General features: G+C 33.6%; 1 long non-coding RNA gene across 1 annotated transcript; it reads left to right on the top strand.

Moving 5' to 3' along the window:
• Nucleotides 1–1,244: 1,244 nt before the first annotated feature.
• On the top strand, nucleotides 1,245–6,714 carry LOC140923031 (uncharacterized). The gene is made up of 5 exons (XR_012164122.1): nucleotides 1,245–3,426; nucleotides 4,128–4,218; nucleotides 4,568–4,649; nucleotides 5,321–5,422; nucleotides 5,954–6,714. It is a non-coding gene; the product is annotated as an uncharacterized lncRNA (long non-coding RNA).
• Nucleotides 6,715–19,841: the final 13,127 nt, after the last annotated feature.

A 19,841-nucleotide genomic window follows, 5' to 3' on the forward strand; every position in this document is an offset into this window, starting at 1 on the left:
AGCATTTTAAGCGCTTAAATTAAACTTGTTGTAGTCATGATCGTGTTTTGAGCCAATTTTATGAATGAACAAACTCAAAACAATAGACAGAGAAGCCGTTTCTTGAAAATTTTTATTCAAAGTCCAAAAAGTTAATCCTTTAAAGCAATTCGGAAAACACTATCTGGATCGTAGATCCGTTCACGCAAGTGACATCGGCTAAGCACATGGCAAAATTCAACACAAAATCCACCTCAAATCAGGGCAAATTTGTAGTTTTTCTTTAGCGTCGAAGAGAAAAATTTATAAAACGTCTATGAAACATTTTAAAATACATAAATTCCCTTTCAAAAACGTAATTTTCTTGGCCATAGAGTGCAAAATGTACCTGAAAATTCAGTAAAAACTTCGCTGACTTGGTTGCATTTCAAAACAGACAATGGGCTCCGCCGTGAAGAAAACAAGGTTGAATTCCTCGAAGGACGATTTCTTGATGAAAAGCTTCCCTTTCTCCACAAAAAGAAAGCTGAGCATTCTTTTGAACTTTCTCTTTCCATTTTTTGTCTTTTAACGGTGTATTTTTAATCTTGAAATGCAGAACTCTTGTCTTAAAACATCTGCATGGTGATCGCGCAGCAGCCATTTTGTTGAAAATGGATATCCGTCACTAAGATTTCCAAATATGGTCAAAACGAATATTCACGAGCATTGAACGCGAGTTACACGTTTCAACCCCTTATGGGTTTCTGGTTCAACCCATAAGCCCCAATAAGCGTTACGCCAAGTAAATGGAATTTGGGGACCACACGAGGCAAAGAGAAAGTGTTTTGACATCGGCATGATTCGCACCCACGGACGATCTCAAAGTTGGATCTGCTGTTGTTCTACTGATTATGCCGTGAACCCTACGTGGAGCAAGTCGTGGGTAATTTGTGTGGCAGATCGCGTAGAGGGTAGAATGTGTAATTAAGTAAACGCACATACCTAATACTGATCTCAGTATTATCTGCCATGTATATTGTTGGTCCTGTGTAGCAAATGATGCAACAGACAATTATCTCTGGCCGGAGTCAAAAATCATCGACTGCTACAAAAAATCCGTTAGACCCCGATTAGCGTCTATTTTAATAAAAAAAAAACACCACTGCATGTGCAATGTGTATTTGAACGTTTCGTTATTATTTCAGAGTTCCTGTCCCTGCAAAACTGCGGAAATTGATATCAAAGCCTCTGTTTCTGGGAGTTCTTAGCAGGAGTTTCACTCTCGGCATCAACAGGTGAGTGAGCACTTTGAGTTTGCAAGTCTTCAGCTTCCTAGATTTCTGGACTTTTTACCTTTAATCTCTTTCTATTGTAGAGAAGATCAAGGTTACCCCAATCTAAAGTTATAAACGCGGACAATGGGAATCCTGGTTTGATTAGGAACTGATTTTTTTGTGGAAATCCGACTGAGTGTATAGGCGTTGAAACGTATTTTGCGTAAACCGCTGACACTTAAACCGAATTTACACAATAAATCAGGGAACAGAGAAACGTAGGGATACCAAACTGAAATTATCAACGCAGACAATGGGAATCCTGGTTTGTTTGCGAACTGATTATTTTGTGGAAATTCGACGGGGTGTATAGGCGTTGAAACGTATTTTGCGTAAACCGCTGACACTCAAACCGAATTTACACAAAAAAACAGGGAACAGAGAAACGTAGGGATACCACGCTAATTCGGGTACTTTTCAAATTGGAACCTTATGCTAACTTCTTAGTTTCTTCCTATCTCTACAGGTGATGGTAGCACGCTTTGGGATTGCCAAGCGAACTCTATTGACCATGATTCTATTTTTTCCGCTTTCTTTTTTAAAGCGAAGGAGGTTCAGACGAAACTACAATTATCAACGCAGATATAGGGAATCCTGGTTTGTTTGCGAACTGATTTTTTTGTGGAAATTCGACGGGGTGTATAGGTGTTGAAACGTATTTTGCGTAAACCGCTGACACTCAAACCGAATTTACACAATAAATCAGGGAACAGAGAAACGTAGGGATACCAATCTAAAATTATTAACGTGGACAACGGGAATCCTGGTTTGTTTGGAACTGATTTTTTTGTGGAAATTCGACGGGGTGTATAGGCGTTGAAACGTATTTTGCGTAAACCGCTGACACTCAAACCGAATTTACACAATAAATCAGGGAACAGAGAAACGTAGGGATACCAATCTAAAATTATTAACGTGGACAACGGGAATCCTGGTTTGTTTGGAACTGACTTTTTTGTGGAAATTCGACGGGGTGTATAGGTGTTGAAACGTATTTTGCGTAAACCGCTGACACTCAAACCGAATTTACACAATAAATCAGGGAACAGAGAAACGTAGGGATACCACGCTAATTCGGATACTTTTCAAAATGGAACCTTATGCTAACTTCTTAGTTTCTTCCTATCTCTACAGGTGATGGTAGCACGCTTTGGGATTGCCGAACAAACTCTATTGACCATGATTCTATTTTTTCCGCTTTCTTTTTTAAAGAGAAGGAGGTCCAGACGAAAGTACAATTATCAACGTAGATAATGGGAATCCTGGTTTGTTTGCGAACTGATTTTTTGTGGAAATTCGACGGGGTGTATAGGCGTTGAAACGTATTTTGCGTAAACCGCTGACACTCAAACCGAATTTACACAATAAATCAGGGAACAGAGAAACGTAGGGATACCACTCCAAAATTATTAATTATTAACGTGGACAACGGGAATCCTGGTTTGTTTGGAACTGATTTTTTGTGGAAATTCGACGGGGTGTATAGGCGTTGAAACGTAGTTTGCGTAAACCGCTGACACTCAAACCGAATTTACACAATAAATCAGGGAACAGAGAAACGTAGGGATACCACTCCAAAATTATTAATTATTAACGTGGACAACGGGAATCCTGGTTTGTTTGGAACTGATTTTTTGTGGAAATTCGACGGGGTGTATAGGCGTTGAAACGTATTTTGCGTAAACCGCTGACACTCAAACCGAATTTACACAATAAATCAGGAACAGAGAAACGTAGGGATACCACTCCAATTTTGGTACTTTTCAAATTGGAAACTCATACTGGAGATATAATAACCTTAAGATACCCCTCTCACTGAGATTCTTTTGAAAGCAAAAACGTATTTTAAATTTCTAGTTTCTTTTTATTTCTACAGGTGATGGTTGAGCACATTTTATTCTCAAATTTCTAACCTTTTTCCTTCATTGTCTCTAGTGTTGTTGTTTTAGATCGGCCACAACACTGGGCTTTGTAGGCTTTGACTTTTATTCAGTCTTTCCAGGTCAAAGCGAAGATTTGCATAATTGGAGCTAAAATTATTAGGTGGAGACTTGGAATCCTGAATCCTGACTGACCACAGACGTCTGCTTTTGGTTAAACTGTTGTATCTTCGAGTTTTATAGTTTGGCTGGTATGTGTACATTACGTAATAAATTTCTTTTTTAGAAAGGTCTTTTATAATATATACTATCAGAATTTTCCTTAGCAACGGCTGGCTTTATAAGAGGCCATACCTCAAGCAAAGCAAAGCCATCGTTCTTTCGTGATTGTTGACTTTCGACAGATTCTTATCCATCATTTTATCTGAATAACTAGGCTCGAAATATTCTTGTATTACTCTTAAATTGAAGCTTATATCGTTTCTGGTTCATGATGTGTTGGGGTATCAATGGACCTTTTATCGAACTGTTATAAGCATTGAACATTTGACTTTGTTAACGGTGCAGTTTTTTGAAGTTTGGTTCCTAATTTTTTTTTGCTTAGAGAAAGGGTCAATTATATCAGATAAGTTTAAAACAATTGTATTTTATTAACAGATTTTCAACACAAACTAATAAATCCTGTTGAAAATCTCAGTCTCAGATTTCGGTAGCGATATTTTATAAAATATATTCTGGTAAAAAAGAAATAGTGTAGTCGTAGCGCCTCAACCTTAATAAATTATTTTTAACTTTTAAAGAAATAGTAAAGAAATGTTTGATTTGGAAAATTTCCTTCGGTTTAGTATTTTTTCCGTGTGTACGCGCATCAAGGATTGTTTCTAATTTTATTATTTCTCTTTTGTGTATACAAGTATTCAGAATAATGATTTCTGTCCCTGTTTTCTGACAGATACGAGTGTTGCCATTTTGAATTTATTGTTTGCCCTGCACATGAAGTCTACCCATGTTATAATGCGGTACTACTAGACATGGATGAACTGGTAAGTTTTTGCTACCTTCTTCTGCAAGAAAAATCAACTTATTTGACTTAATTTTAATGTGTAATTCTAGGCCGTTTGTACATTCTTGTTTGCTGGGCTGTAGTCGCGTTTACGTTTTATTAATAAGCCCTGAGTTTTTGTTGTAAACTTGTTTATAAGCGAAAGTTTTTAATGAGTAAGCGGCTTGGTGGATATGTGATATACGTCAGAAAACCTTAATTACACAGTAAGCCAAGCTTAGGGTTATAAAATTAAGTTAAATTAATCTGTTTTCAATTTAAGCAGAGATGATTAATCAAACTGATTTTTTTTTTTTTTCTCTCAATTTATTTTCAAATACTTTTTACAGTGGAAATTGGCCGAGAGCTCCAAACCAACAGACACCAGTAAAAAGTGCCTCAAGGATCAGGTACTGCTGCAACTATGAGAAAGTATGTTTACACTTGTTTTCCTGGTCTTGTTTACAATGAATGTCAAGTTACTTTGCTTATCTTACAAATTTACTCTTCTATGAGTGTGCCATAACAGCTACTGCAAAAGGCTGCTACCCTGAAAGTGGTGAAATGTATCAAATAACTTTAGAAAAACTGTCATTAATTCTTACCTCAGAGTTTTTTTTTTAACTTAGCTCGCTGTATGATTCAGATTATTATGTTATTGACAATACAGCTCTTCAAATGAATTGTGTTGGTTAGCGTTCAATTGATATCTCAGATATCAGACTAAGCAGCCTACCGAGTTATGATTCAACGTCAGTAAGAATCGGAGATAATCCAAAAATCGCGGACACAGCTCAAAATTCGTTTCCGCTGATACTTTTTATATTGATCATGATAGAGTTTTGTATCCTAGTTAACAAAAGAGGGTTAATTTGGTCCAATTTTTGATTTATAAGGAGTGCATTCTTTCTTTTTTCTAAGAATTTTGTTTTTGTGGCCCAGGGGAAATATTCTTATTTTTCTCCCAGTTTTAGGCTCAAAATATTCTTGTATTACTCTTAAGTTGAAGCTTGTGTCATTTCCGGTTTAGCCTGATATGAGAGTAAGGGGCAGTCTACAGAGTCAGGTTGTAAAATCTAATTTATAATTCTTCGTTGTTTTAGGAGGATCTGCCAAAGCAAAAGAACAAGAGTAAGAAAGTGGAAGAGGAAGATTAGTACTGGACAAGAACATCATGGATAAAACATCGGCGACACTGAAGCGAAGTAAGTTTACGAGTCTTTCGCTGAGAAAATCGTGCTGGAAAAGCTTAGTCAATAAAATGTACGTCAAAAGGAGAGGTCTTTTTACCCGCCACTGTTGAAGGAGAAAGACCATGGAGAAGAGAGGTCATTTGCGAGGAGTGCTTCATAAATTGAAAAGAAAGGGGTAAAAAGATTACTAACACCAAAGTATCAATTTAGCGGCCCTGCAGACCAAATTCTGATGGAGCCATTTGAACTCAAAACAGCAACAACAACAACTAAAACAGCTCTTTGAAATGCCCATTCCATCCAAAATAGCCCTAAAAAGTCGTACTGTATTGTAGTTGAGAATTTTGATTCATGTTAATGAAGATAACGTTTACCACAAAGCCGATGCCAACTAGCAATAGCTGCGGTTAACATTGGATACTCATATCCAAAAAATAAAGATTTTTCAGTAATCGAGGAGTTAGTTATGCATGCGCACAGGATTATGGGATAGCCAGAGGGGAATAAATGGAAAATTTTAGATTTCTTTCTCATAATTAACAGCTTAACAGAGGAAGAGAACCTAGAGCCCCAATGAAGTGTCGTGCATTACAGAGAAGCGGAAATCTGAATTGTTGTTCTGTGAAAAAAATAATGGATTGTAAGAACAGGGCACTGAATGTGGAACAGATTGAAATGCTGCTAGCATTTATCTCCTCTTTAAAAACCATATCAGCAGTTGTACGATCAGCACTAAGTCACTTTTACAGAAAACATTTCGTGAAGTAGAGGATCGTAAAAGGTGAAGCGCTTATCGTGGCTTCTTTCACTAGCCTTCAAAACCAACCTTCGTTTCAGGTGGTCGTTTCTAGTTTGCCATGTAAAAGTCCCGTAGGAAGGACTTTGGAGCTTGAGCCTTGGTTCCTACCCAGATTTCCTGCCCCCTTTTTCCCCCTCGGGGTTTTATGGGCAGGTTTTTTCTGGCCTCCGTCTGACCGCTTGTATAAGTTGTAAGCAGTAGCTCAGCTCTGCCAGATTTCCCAGAGTCTGGCTTCATTTTTTAGCTAACCCAAGATTAGCTTTAGAATTGCAATGTTGTACACCTCCAGTCAGGGTTATGCCCTTTAATACTTGACTTTAAAATAGTTTGTTGCAGATCACTAGTTGCTGTATGTACTTCGCAGAGATGGTTTTGTCCAAGCCCTCCTTTGCTTACACACTAAGTCTATTCCTGAGTAGTATAGTCAAAATTTAAAATATTCATTATTTGACAGTTAGAACTTTGTACATTACTTTCGAAAATTGAAATAAAAATGTTTTCCTTCTTGGGTGTTCATGTTTTGGTTCAACTTTATCCTTGGTTTAAATTCTATTTTCCTTTGTTGTTGGGTGTCAGTGGTCATGTATGATAATGAGTAAAACCAAGGATAAATTTGAGCCACAACATACATTTGTTGTGTACTACACATACACACGTTCTCGAGCGAGAGCAATCTTCAGTGACATTCCAATCGTTCTCAAAGGTCAGGTTTACGTTCAATAGATCTTACCAACAGTCAACTATGCATATGAGACCTGTAATTTTACGAAACAACAAACCTTTAAACTCCGAACTTTGGACAGAGTGCGTGAGAGAATCATGCTAAACATCAGATGGCGAGATCATAAAACAGCCCAATAGATCTGAGCAAAAAACACAAAGTACGAGATATCATGGAAATGATAATCAAACTCAAATGGTATTGGGCTGGTTATTTGGCGAGAATAACAGACAACCGTTCGACAACCTGCTTTACGTTCGGGACACCCCTGCGGACACACATTTAACGGAGGAATTAAGACCAATGATGAGATGGAGGGACGACCTAGAAAATTTCTTTTAACACTGGCAATGTGTGGTGCAAAACGTGGTCCGCAGTGGGGAAGGCCTAAAATAAGACTACGAATTTTTCAAAGTATAAAACGTTATTCTTTTCCAAAGGGGTTAACCTATGATTTTGATCCACAAATTCAAATTTTTCTTTTTTTCAAACAACCAAACGTCGAAACTGGTCATTTTTTTTTTTTAACAAACACCATGGACTAACCCTTTGGAAAATGTCGATTTTTTGACTTTTTTAATAAATCAGTTTTCTTGTCTAGAAAACCTTCCTTCCTGTCCAAAATTATCACGAAACAATCTTTTCTGGCATGGAGAAATGGCCAATTTTTGCCCCAAACCAGGAACTGACCCAAATAAAAAAAACTCAATTTTCCGACGTTTTCAACTTCTTGATTTTATAGCCTAAAAATGCATTTTTTCGTTCAAGAATATCAAACACATTTTCCTGGCCCATATTGCCTTCTAAAAAACAAGAAAAAATGGTCATTTTTGGACCAAAACAATGGGTTAACCCCTTTGGAAAAATGTCAATTTTTCCACTTTTTGAACTTCTTGTTTTCATAGCCTAGAAAGGAGTTTTCTCGTTCTAGAATATCGTAAAAGACATTTTCCTGGCATACATTGCCTAAGAAAAAAAAGTTGGAAAAATGACCATTTTTGGACCAAAACCATGGCCTAACCCCTTTGGAAACATGTCAATTTTTCGACTTTTTAAACTTCTCGTTTTTATAGCCAAAAAAGACGTTTTTTTGGTCTAGAATATCATAAAAGACATTTTCCTGACCTATATTGCCTAAAAAAAAAAAGTTGGAAAAATGGCCATTTTTGGACCAAAACCATGGGTTAACCCCTTTGGAAAAATGTCAATTTTTCGACTTTTTGAACTTCTTGTTTTTATAGCTTAGAAAGGCGTTTTTTCGTTCTAGAATATGATAAAACACATTTTCCTGACCTATATTGCCTAAAAAAAAAAGTTGGAAAAATGGCCATTTTTGGACCAAAACCATGGGTTAACACCTTTGGAAAAATGTCAACTTTTCGACTTTTTGAACTTCTTGTTTTTATAGCTTAGAAAGACGTTTTGTCGTTCTAAAATATCATAAAAGACATTTTCCTGACCTATATTGCCTAAAAAAAAAAATTGGAAAAATGGCCATTTTTGGACAAAAACCATGGGTTAACCCCTTTGGAAAATGTCAATTTTTCAACTTTTTATACTTTTTGTTTTTATAGCCTAGAAAGGCGTTCTTTTGTTCTAGAATATCGTAAAAGACATTTTCCTGGCCTATATTGCCTAAAAAAAAAAGTTCAAAAAATGGCCATTTTTGGACCAAAACCATGGGTTAACCCCTTTGGAAAAATGTCAATTTTTCGACTTTTTGAACTTCTTGTTTGTATTGCCTTGAAAGGCGTTTTTTTGTTCGACAATATCGTAAAAGACAATTTCATGGCCTATATTGCCTCAAAAAAGAAGATGTAAAAATGGCCATTTTTGGACAAAAACCATGGGTTAACCCCTTTGGAAAATGTCCATTTTTCAACTTTTTCAACTTTTTTTTTTTATAGCCTAGAAAGGCGTTTTTTCGTTCTAGAATATCGTAAAAGACATTTTCCAGACCTACATTACCTAAAAAAAAAAAAGTTGGAAAAATGACCATTTTTGCAGCAAAACCATGGGTTAACCCCTTTGGAAAAATGTCAATTTTTAGACTTTTTGAACTTCTTGTTTTTATAGCTTAGAAAGTCGTTTTTTAGTTCTAGAATATCATAAAAGACATTTTCCTGACCTATATTGCCTAAAAAAAAAGTTCGAAAAATGGCCATTTTTGGACCAAAACCATGGGTTAACCCCTTTGGAAAAATGTCAATTTTTCGACTTTATGAACTTCTTGTTTTTATAGCCAAGAAAGGCGTTTTTTCGTTCTAGAATATCATAAAAGAAATTTTCCTGACCTATATTGCCTGAAAAAAAAATTAGAAAAATGGCCATTTTTGGACCAAAACCATGGGTTAACCCCTTTGGAAAAATGTCAATTTTTCGACTTTTTGAACTTCTTGTTTTTATAGCTTAGAAAGGCGTTTTTTCGTTCTGGAATATCATAAAAGCCATTTTCCTGACCTATATTGCCTAAAAAAAAAATTGGAAAAATTTCCATTTTTGGACCAAAACCATGGGTTAACCCCTTTGGAAAAATGTCAATTTTTCGACTTTTTGAACTTCTTGTTTTTATAGCTTAGAAAGGCGTTTTTTCGTTCTAGAATATCATAAAATACATTTTCCTGACCTATATTGCCTAAAAAAAAAAGTTGGAAAAATGGCCATTTTTGGACCAAAACCATGGGTTAACCCCTTTGCAAAAATGTCAATATTTCGACTTTTTGAACCTCTTGTTTTTATAACTTAGAAAGGCGTTTTTTCGTTCTAGAATATCATAAAAGACATTTTCCTGACCTATATTGCCTAAAAAAAAAAGTTGGAAAAATGGCCGTTTTTGGACCAAAACCATGGGTTAACCCCTTTGGAAAAATGTCAATTTTTCGAGTTTTTGAACTTCTTGTTTTTATAGCTTAGAAAGGCGTTTTTTCGTTTTAGAATATCATAAAAGACATTTTCCTGACCTATATTGCCTAAAAAAAAAAGTTGGAAAAATGGCCATTTTTGGACCAAAACCATGGGTTAACCCCTTTGGAAAAATGTCAATTTTTCGATTTTTTGAACTTCTTGTTTTTATAACTTAGAAAGGCGTTTTTTCGTTCTAGAATATCATAAAAGACATTTTCCTGACCTATATTGCCTAAAAAAAAAAGTTGGAAAAATGGCCATTTTTGGACCAAAACCATGCGTTAACCCCTTTGGAAAAATGTCAACTTTTCGAGTTTTTGAACTTCTTGTTTTTATAGCTTAGAAAGGCGTTTTTTCGTTTTAGAATATCATAAAAGACATTTTCCTGACCTATATTGCCTGAAAAAAAAAGTTGGAAAAATGGCCATTTTTGGACCAAAACCATGGGTTAACCCCTTTGCAAAAATGTCAATATTTCGACTTTTTGAACTTCTTGTTTTTATAACTTAGAAAGGCGTTTTTTCGTTCTAGAATATCATAAAAGACATTTTCCTGACCTATATTGCCTAAAAAAAAAGTTGGAAAAATGGCCATTTTTGGACCAAAACCATGGGTTAACCCCTTTGGAAAAATGTCAATTTTTAGACTTTTTGAACTTCTTGTTTTTATAGCTTAGAAAGTCGTTTTTTAGTTCTAGAATATCATAAAAGACATTTTCCTGACCTATATTGCCTAAAAAAAAAGTTGGAAAAAGGCCATTTTTGGACCAAAACCATGGGTTAACCCCTTTGGAAAAATGTCAATTTTTCGACTTTATGAACTTCTTGTTTTTATAGCCAAGAAAGGCGTTTTCTCGTTCTAGAATATCATAAAAGAAATTTTCCTGACCTATATTGCCTGGAAAAAAAATTAGAAAAATGGCCATTTTTGGACCAAAACCATGGGTTAACCCCTTTGGAAAAATGTCAATTTTTCGACTTTTTGAACTTCTTGTTCTTATAGCTTAGAAAGGCGTTTTTTCGTTCTGGAATATCATAAAAGCCATTTTCCTGACCTATATTGCCTAAAAAAAAAATTGGAAAAATTTCCATTTTTGGACCAAAACCATGGGTTAACCCCTTTGCAAAAATGTCAATTTTTCGACTTTTTGAACTTCTTGTTTTTATAGCTTAGAAAGGCGTTTTTTCGTTCTAGAATATCATAAAATACATTTTCCTGATCTATATTGCCTAAAAAAAAAAGTTGCAAAAATGGCCATTTTTGGACCAAAACCATGGGTTAACCCCTTTGCAAAAATGTCAATATTTCGACTTTTTGAACCTCTTGTTTTTATAACTTAGAAAGGCGTTTTTTCGTTCTAGAATATCATAAAAGACATTTTCCTGACCTACATTGCCTAAAAAAAAAAGTTGGAAAAATGGCCGTTTTTGGACCAAAACCATGGGTTAACCCCTTTGGAAAAATGTCAATTTTTCGAGTTTTTGAACTTCTTGTTTTTATAGCTTAGAAAGGCGTTTTTTCGTTTTAGAATATCATAAAACACATTTTCCTGACCTATAGTGCCTAAAAAAAAAAGTTGGAAAAATGGCCATTTTTGGACCAAAACCATGGGTTAACCCCTTTGGAAAAATGTCAATTTTTCGATTTTTTGAACTTCCTTTTTTTATAACTTAGAAAGGCGTTTTTTCGTTCTAGAATATCATAAAAGACATTTTCCTGACCTATATTGCCTAAAAAAAGAAAGTTGGAAAAATGGCCATTTTTGGACCAAAACCATGGGTTAACCCCTTTGGAGAAATGTCAATTTTTCGACTTTTTGAACTTCTTGTTTTTATAGCTTAGAATGGCGTTTTTTCGTTCTAGAATATCATAAAACACATTTTCCTGACCTATAGTACCTAAAAAAAAAAGTTTGAAAAATGGCCATTTTTGGACCAAAACCATGGGTTAACCCCTTTGGAAAAATGTCAATTTTTCGACTTTTTGAACTTCTTTTTTTTATAGCCGAGAAAGGCGTTTTTTCGTTCTAGAATATCATAAAAGACATTTTCCTGACCTATATTGCCTAAAAAAAAAAAATTGGAAAAATTGCCATTTTTGGACCAAAACCATGGGTTAACCCCTTTGGAAAAATGTCAATTTTTCGACTTTTTGAATTTCTTGTTTTTATAGCTAAGAAAGGCGTTTTTTCGTTCTAGAATATCATAAAAGACATTTTCCTGACCTATATTGCCTAAAAAAAAAAAATTGGAAAAATGGCCATTTTTGGACCAAAACCATGGGTTAACCCCTTTGGAAAAATGTCAATTTTTCGACTTTTTGAACTTCTTGTTTTTATAGCCAAGAAAGGCCTTTTTTCGTTCTAGAATATCATAAAAGACATATTCCTGACCTATATTGCCCTAAAAAAAAAAAGTTGGAAAAATGGCCATTTTTGGACCAAAACCATGGGTTAACCCCTTTGGAAAATGTCAATTTTTCGACTGTTTAAACTTCTTTTTTTTAAAGCTTAGAAAGGCGATTTTTTGTTCTAGAATATCATAAAAGACATTTTCCTGACCTATAATGCCTAAAAAAAGAAACTTGGAAAAATGGCCATTTTTGGACCAAAACCATGGGTTAACCCCTTTGGAAAAATGTCAATTTTTCGCCTGTTTAAACTTCTTGTTTTTAAAGCTTAGAAAGGCGATTTTTTTGTTCTAGAATATCATAAAAGACATTTTCCTGACCTATATTGCCTAAATAAGATGTTGGAAAAATGGCCATTTTTGGATTAAAACCATGGGTTAACCCCTTTGGAGAAATGTCAATTTTTCGACTTATTGATCTTCTTGTTTTTATAGCTTAGAATGGCGTTTTTTCGTTCTAGAATATCATAAAACACATTTTCCTGACCTATAGTGCCTAAAAAAAAAAGTTTGAAAAATGGCCATTTTTGGACCAAAACCATGGGTTAACCCCTTTGGAAAAATGTCAATTTTTCGACTTTTTGAACTTCTTGTTTCTATAGCCAAGAAAGGCGTTTTTTCGTTCTAGAATATCATAAAACACATTTTCATGACCTATATTGCCTAAAAAAAAAAAGTTGGAAAAATGGCCATTTTTGGACCAAAACCATTGGTTAACCCCTTTGGAAAAATATCAATTTTTCGACTTTTTGAACTTCTTGTTTTTATAGCCAAGAAAGGCGTTTTTTCGTTCTAGAATATCATAAAAGACATTTTCCTGACCTATATTGCCTAAAAAAAAAAAGTTGGAAAAATGGCCATTTTTGGACCAAAACCATGGGTTAACCCCTTTGGAAAAATGTCACTTTTTCGACTTTTTGAACTTCTTGTTTTTATAGCCAAGAAGGGAGTTTTTACGTTCTAGAAAATCATAAAAGACATTTTCCTGACCTATATTGCCCAAAAAAAAAAAGTTGGAAAAATGGCCATTTTTGGACCAAAACCATGGGTTAACCCCTTTGGAAAAATGTCAATTTTTCGACTTTTTGAACTTCTTGTTTTTATAGCCAAGAAAGGCGTTTTTTCCTTCTAGAATGTCATAAAAGAAATTTTCCTGACCTATATTCCCTAAAAAAAAAAGTTGGAAAAATGGCCATTTTCCGATATTTTGAACTTGTTGTTTTTATAGCTTAGAATGGCGTTTTTTCGTTCTAGAATATCATAAAAGACATTTTTCTGACCAATATTGCCTAAAAAAAAAGTAGTTGGAAAAATGGCCATTTTTCGACCAAAACCATGGGTTAACCCCTTTGGAAAAATGTCAATTTTTCGACTGTTTGAACTTCTTGTTTTTTAAGCTTATAAAGACGATTTTTTGTTCTAGAATATCATAAAAGACATTTTCCTGACTTATATTGCCAAAAAAAAAAAAGTTGGAAAAATAGCCATTTTTGGTCCAAAACCATGGGTTAACCCCTTTGGAAAAATGTCAATATTTCGACTTTTTGAACTTCTTGTTTTTATAGCTTAGAAAGGCGTTTTTTTCGTTCTAGAATATCATAAAAGACATTTTCCTGACCTATATTGCCTAAAAAAAAAGGTTGGAAAAATGGCCATTTTTCGATATTTTGAACTTGTTGTTTTTATAGCTTAGAATGGCGTTTTTTCGTTCTAGAATATCATAAAAGACATTTTTCTGACCTATATTGCCTAAAAAAAAAGTAGTTGGAAAAATGGCCATTTTTCGACCAAAACCATGGGTTAACCCCTTTGGAAAAATGTCAATTTTTCGACTGTTTGAACTTCTTGTTTTTAAAGCTTAGAAAGGAGTTTTTTCGTTCTAGAATATCATAAAAGAAAGTTTCCTGACCTTTATTACATAAAAACGAAAACTTCGAAAAATGGCCATTATTCGACCAAAACCATGGGTTAACCACTTTGGAAAAAAGTTAATTTTTCGACTTTTTGAAGTTCTTGTTTTTATAGCTAAGAAAGGCGTTTTTTCGTTCTAGAATATCATAAAAGACATTTTCATCACCTATATTACCTAAAAAAAAAAATGTTGGAAAAATAGCCATTTTTGCACCAAAACCATGGGTTAACCCCTTTGGAAAAATGTCAATTTTTCGACTTTTTGAACTTCTTGTTTTTATAGCCAAGAAAGGCGTTTTTACGTTCTAGAATATCATAAAAGACATTTTCCTGACCTATATTGTCTAAAAAAGAAAAAGTTGGAAAAATGGCCATTTTTGGACCAAAACCATGGGTTAACCCGTTTGGAAAAATGTCAATTTTTCGACTTTTTGAACTTCTTGTTTTTATAGCTTAGAAAGGCGTTTTTTCGTTGTAGAATATCGTAAAAGAAATTTTCCTGACCTATATTGCCTAAAAAAAAAAAGTTGGAAAAATGGCCATTTTTGGACCAAAACCATGGGTTAACCCCTTTGGAAAAATGTTAATTTTTCGACTTTTTGAACTTCTTGTTTTTATAGCTTAGAAAGGCGTTTTTTCCTTCTAGAATGTCATAAAAGAAATTTTCCTGACCTATATTGCCTAAAAAAAAAAGTTGGAAAAATGGCCATTTTTGGACCAAAACCATGGGTTAACCCCTTTAGAAAAATGTCAATCTTTCGATTTTTTAAACTTCTTTTTTTTATAGCTTAGAAAAGCGTTTTTTCGTTCTAGAATATCATAAAAGACATTTTCCTGACATATATGCCTAAAAAAAAAAAATTTAAAAAATTACCATTTTTGGACCAAAACCATGGGTTAACCCCTTTGGAAAATGTCAATTTTTCGACTGTTTAAACTTCTTTTTTTTAAAGCTTAGAAAGGCGATTTTTTGTTCTAGAATATCATAAAAGACATTTTCCAGACCTATAATGCCTAAAAAAAGAAACTTGGAAAAATGGCCATTTTTGGACCAAAACCATGGGTTAACCCCATTGGAAAAATGTCAATTTTTCGCCCGTTTAAACTTCTTGTTTTTAAAGCTTAGAAAGGCGATTTTTTGTTCTAGAATATCATAAAAGACATTTTCCTGACCTATATTGTCTAAAAAAAAAAGTTGAAAAAATGGCCATTTTTGGACCAAAACCATGGGTTAACCCCTTTGGAGAAATGTCAATTTTTCGACTTTTTGAACTTCTTGTTTTTATAGCTTAGAATGGCGTTTTTTCGTTCTAGAATATCATAAAAGACATTTTCCTGACCTATATTGCCTAAAAAAAACAGTTGGAAAAATGCCATTTTTGCCAAAACCATGGGTTAACCCCTTTGGAAAAATGTCAATTTTTCGACTGTTTGAACTTCTTGTTTTTAAAGCTTAGAAAGGAGTTTTTTCGTTCTAGAATATCATAAAAGACAGTTTCCTGACCTATATTACCTAAAAAAAAAAAGTTGGAAAAATGGCCATTTTTGGACCAAAACCATGGGTTAACCCCTTTGGAAAAATGTCAATTTTTCGATTTTTTGAACTTCTTGTTTTTAAAGCTTAGAAAGGCGATTTTTTGTTCTAGAATATCATAAAAGACATTTTCCTGACCTATATTGCCTAAAAAAAAAAGTTGGAAAAATGGCCATTTTTGGACCAAAACCATGGGTTAACCCCTTTGGAGAAATGTCAATTTTTCGACTTTTTGAACTTCTTGTTTTTATAGCTTAGAATGGCGTTTTTTCGTTTTAGAATATCATAAAAGACATTTTCCTGACCTATATTGCCTAAAAAAAAATGTTTGAAAAAAATGGCCATTTTTGCCAAAACCATGGGTTAACCCCTTTGGAAAAATGTCAATTTTTCGACTGTTTGAACTTCTTGTTTTTAAAGCTTAGAAAGGAGTTTTTTCGTTCTAGAATATCATAAAAGACAGTTTCCACACCTATATTACCTAAAAAAAAAAGTTGGAAAAATGGCCATTTTTGGACCAAAACCATGGGTTAACCCCTTTGGAAAAATGTCAATTTTTCGATTTTTTGAACTTCTTGTTTTTATAGCTTAGAAAGGCGTTTTTTCGTTCTAGAATATCATAAAAGACATTTTTCTGACCTATATTGCCTAAAAAAAATGAAGTTGGAAAAATGGCCATTTTTGGACCAAAACCATGGGTTAACCCCTTTGGAAAAATGTCAATTTTTCGAGTTTTTGAACTTCTTGTTTTTATAGCTTAATAACGCGTTTTTTCGTTTTAGAATATCATAAAAGACATTTTCCTGACCTATATTGCCTAAAAAAAAAAAGTTGGAAAAATGGTCATTTTTGGACCAAAACCATGGGTTAACCCGTTTGGAAAAATGTCAATTTTTCGATTTTTTGAACTTCTTGTTTTTATAGCTTAGAATGGCGTTCTTTCGTTCTAGAATATCATAAAAGACATTTTTCTGACCTATATTGCCTAAAAAAAAAGAAGTTGGAAAAATGGCTATTTTTGGACCAAAACCATGGGTTAACCCCTTTGGAAAAATGTCAATTTTTTGACTGTTTAAACTTCTTGTTTTTAAAGCTTAGAAAGGAGTTTTTTCGTTCTAGAATATCATAAAAGACATTCTTCCTGACCTATATTGCCTAAAAAAAAAAATTGGAAAAATGGCCATTTTTGGACCAAAACCATGGGTTAACCCTTTGGAAAAATGTCAATTTTTCGTCTTTTTGAACTTCTTGTTTTTATAGCCAAGAAAGGCGTTTTTTCGTCTAGAATATCATAAAAGACATTTTCCTGACCTATATTGCCTAAAAAAAAAAAGTTTGAAAAATGGCCATTTTTGGTCCAAAACCATGGGTTAACCCCTTTGGAAAAATGTCAATTTTTCGACTTTTTGAACTTCTTGTTTTTATAGCTTAGAAAGGCGTTTTTTCGTTCTAGAATATCATAAAAGACATTTTCCTGACCTATATTGCCTAAAAAAAAAAATTGGAAAAATGGCCATTTTTGGACCAAAACCATGGGTTAACCTCTTTGGAGAAATGTCAATTTTCGACTTTTTGAACTTCTTGTTTTTATAGCTTAGAATGGCGTTTTTTCGTTCTAGAATATCATAAAACACATTTTCCTGACCCATAGTGCCTAAAAAAAAAGTTGGAAAATGGCCATTTTTGGACCAAAACCATGGGTTAACCACTTTCGAGAAATGTCAATTTTTCGACTTTTTGAACTTCTTGTTTTTATAGCCAAGAAAGGCGTTTTTTCGTCTAGAATATCATAAAAGACATTTTCCTGACCTATATTGCCTAAAAAAAAAAAGTTTGAAAAATGGCCATTTTTTGGTCCAAAACCATGGGTTAACCCCTTTGGAAAATTGTCAATTTTTCGACTTTTTGAACTTCTTGTTTTTATAGCTTAGAAAGGCGTTTTTACGTTCTAGAATATCATAAAAGACATTTTTCCTGACCTATATTGGCTAAAAAAAAAAGTTGGAAAAATGGTCATTTTTGGACCAAAACCATGGGTTAACCCCTTTGGAAAAAATTTCAATTTTTCGATTTTTTGAACTTCTTGTTTTTATAGCTTAGAATGGCGTTTTTTTCGTTTTAGAATATCATAAAAGACATTTTCCTGACCTATATTGCCTAAAAGAAAAAGTTGGAAAAATGGCCATTTTTGGACCAAAGCCATGGGTTAACCCCTTTGGAAAAATGTCAATTTTTCGACTTTTTGAACTTCTTGTTTTTATAGCTTAGAAAGGCGTTTTTTTCTTCTAGAATGTCATAAAAGAAATTTTCCTGTCTTATATTCCCTAAAAAGAAAAGTTGGAAAAATGGCCATTTTTGGACCAAAACCATGGGTTAACCCCTTTAGAAAAATGTCAATTTTTCGATTTTTTGAACTTCTTGTTTTTATAACTTAGAATGGCGTTTTTTCGTTCTAGAATATCATAAAAGACATTTTCCTGACATATATGCCTAAAAAAAAAAAATTTAAAAAATGACCATTTTTGGACCAAAACCATGGGTTAACCCCTTTGGAAAATGTCAATTTTTCGATTTTTTGAACTTCTTGTTTTTATAACTTAGAATGGCGTTTTTTCGTTCTAGAATATCATAAGACATTTTCCTGACCTATATTGCCTAAAAAAAGAAAGTTGGAAAAATGGCCATTTTTGGACCAAAACCATGGGTTAACCCCTTTGGAAAAATGTCAATTTTTCGACTGTTTAATCTTCTTGTTTTTAAAGCTTACAAAGGCGATTTTTTGTTCTAGAATATCATAAAAGACATTTTTCTGACCTATATTGCCTAAAAAAAAAGAAGTTGGAAAAATGGCTATTTTTGGACCAAAACCATGGTTTAACCCCTTTGGAAAAATGTCAATTTTTCGACTGTTTGAACTTCTTGTTTTTAAAGCTTAGAAAGGAGTTTTTTCTTTCTAGAATATCATAAAAGACAGTTTCCTGACCTATATTACCTAAAAACGAAAACTTGGAAAAATGGCCATTATTCGACCAAAACCATGGGTTAACCCCTTTGGAAAAATCTCAATTTTTCGACTTTTTGAACTTCTTGTTTTTATGGCTTAGAAAGGCGTTTTTTCGTTTTAGAATATCATAAAAGACATTTTCCTGACCTATATTGCCTAAAAGAAAAAGTTGGAAAAATGGCCATTTTTGGACCCAAGCCATGGGTTAACCCCTTTGGAAAATGTCAATTTTTCGACTTTTTGAACTTCTTGTTCTTATAGCCTAGAAAGGCATTTTTTCGTTCTAGAATATCCTAAAAGACATATTAAAAACCTACATTGCCTAAAAACAAAGTTGGAGAAATGGTCATTTTTGGACCAAAACCATGAGTTAATCCCTTTGGAAAAATGTTTTTTTTTTTAATTTTTGAACTTTTTGTTTTCATTTCCTAGAAAGGCGTCTTTTTGTTCTAGAATATCTTAAAAGATATTTTCCTGGCCTACATTGCTAAAAAAAAAAAAAGTCGGAGAAATGACCATTTTTGGACCAAAACTATGGGTTAACCCCTTTGGAAAAATGTCAATTTTTCGACTCTTTGAACTTCTTGTTTTTATAGCCTAAAAAGGGGTTGTTTCGTTCTAGAATATAGTAAAAGACATTTTCCTGGCCTATGTTGCCTAAAACACAAAGTCAGAATAATGGCCATTTTTGGACCAAAACCATAGTTTGCCCTTTTGCCAAAATTTGCCCTTTGGCAAAATGTCAATTTTTTGACTTTTTGAACTTCTTGTTTTCATAGCCTAGAAAGGCGTTTTTTCGTTGTAGAATATCGTAAAGGACATTTTGCTGGCCTAGATTGCCTAAGAAAAAAAGTTTGAAAAATGGCCATTTTTGGACCAAAACCATGGGTTAACCCCTTTGGAAAAATGACTATTTTTCGACGTTTTGAATTTCTTGTTTTTCTAGCCTAGAAAGGCATTTTTTCGTTCTTGAATACGGTTAAACACATTTTCCTGGCCTATATTGTTAAAAAAAAAAAAGTTCGAAAAATGGCCATTTTTGGACCAAAACCATGGCTTGACCCCTTTGGAAAACTGTCCATTTTTTGATTTTTTGAATTTCTTGTTGTTATAGCCTAGAAAGGTGTTTTTTCGTTCTAGAATATCGTAA

This window comes from Porites lutea, chromosome 13, assembly GCF_958299795.1.
Source record: "Porites lutea chromosome 13, jaPorLute2.1, whole genome shotgun sequence".
NCBI lineage: Eukaryota > Metazoa > Cnidaria > Anthozoa > Scleractinia > Poritidae > Porites > Porites lutea.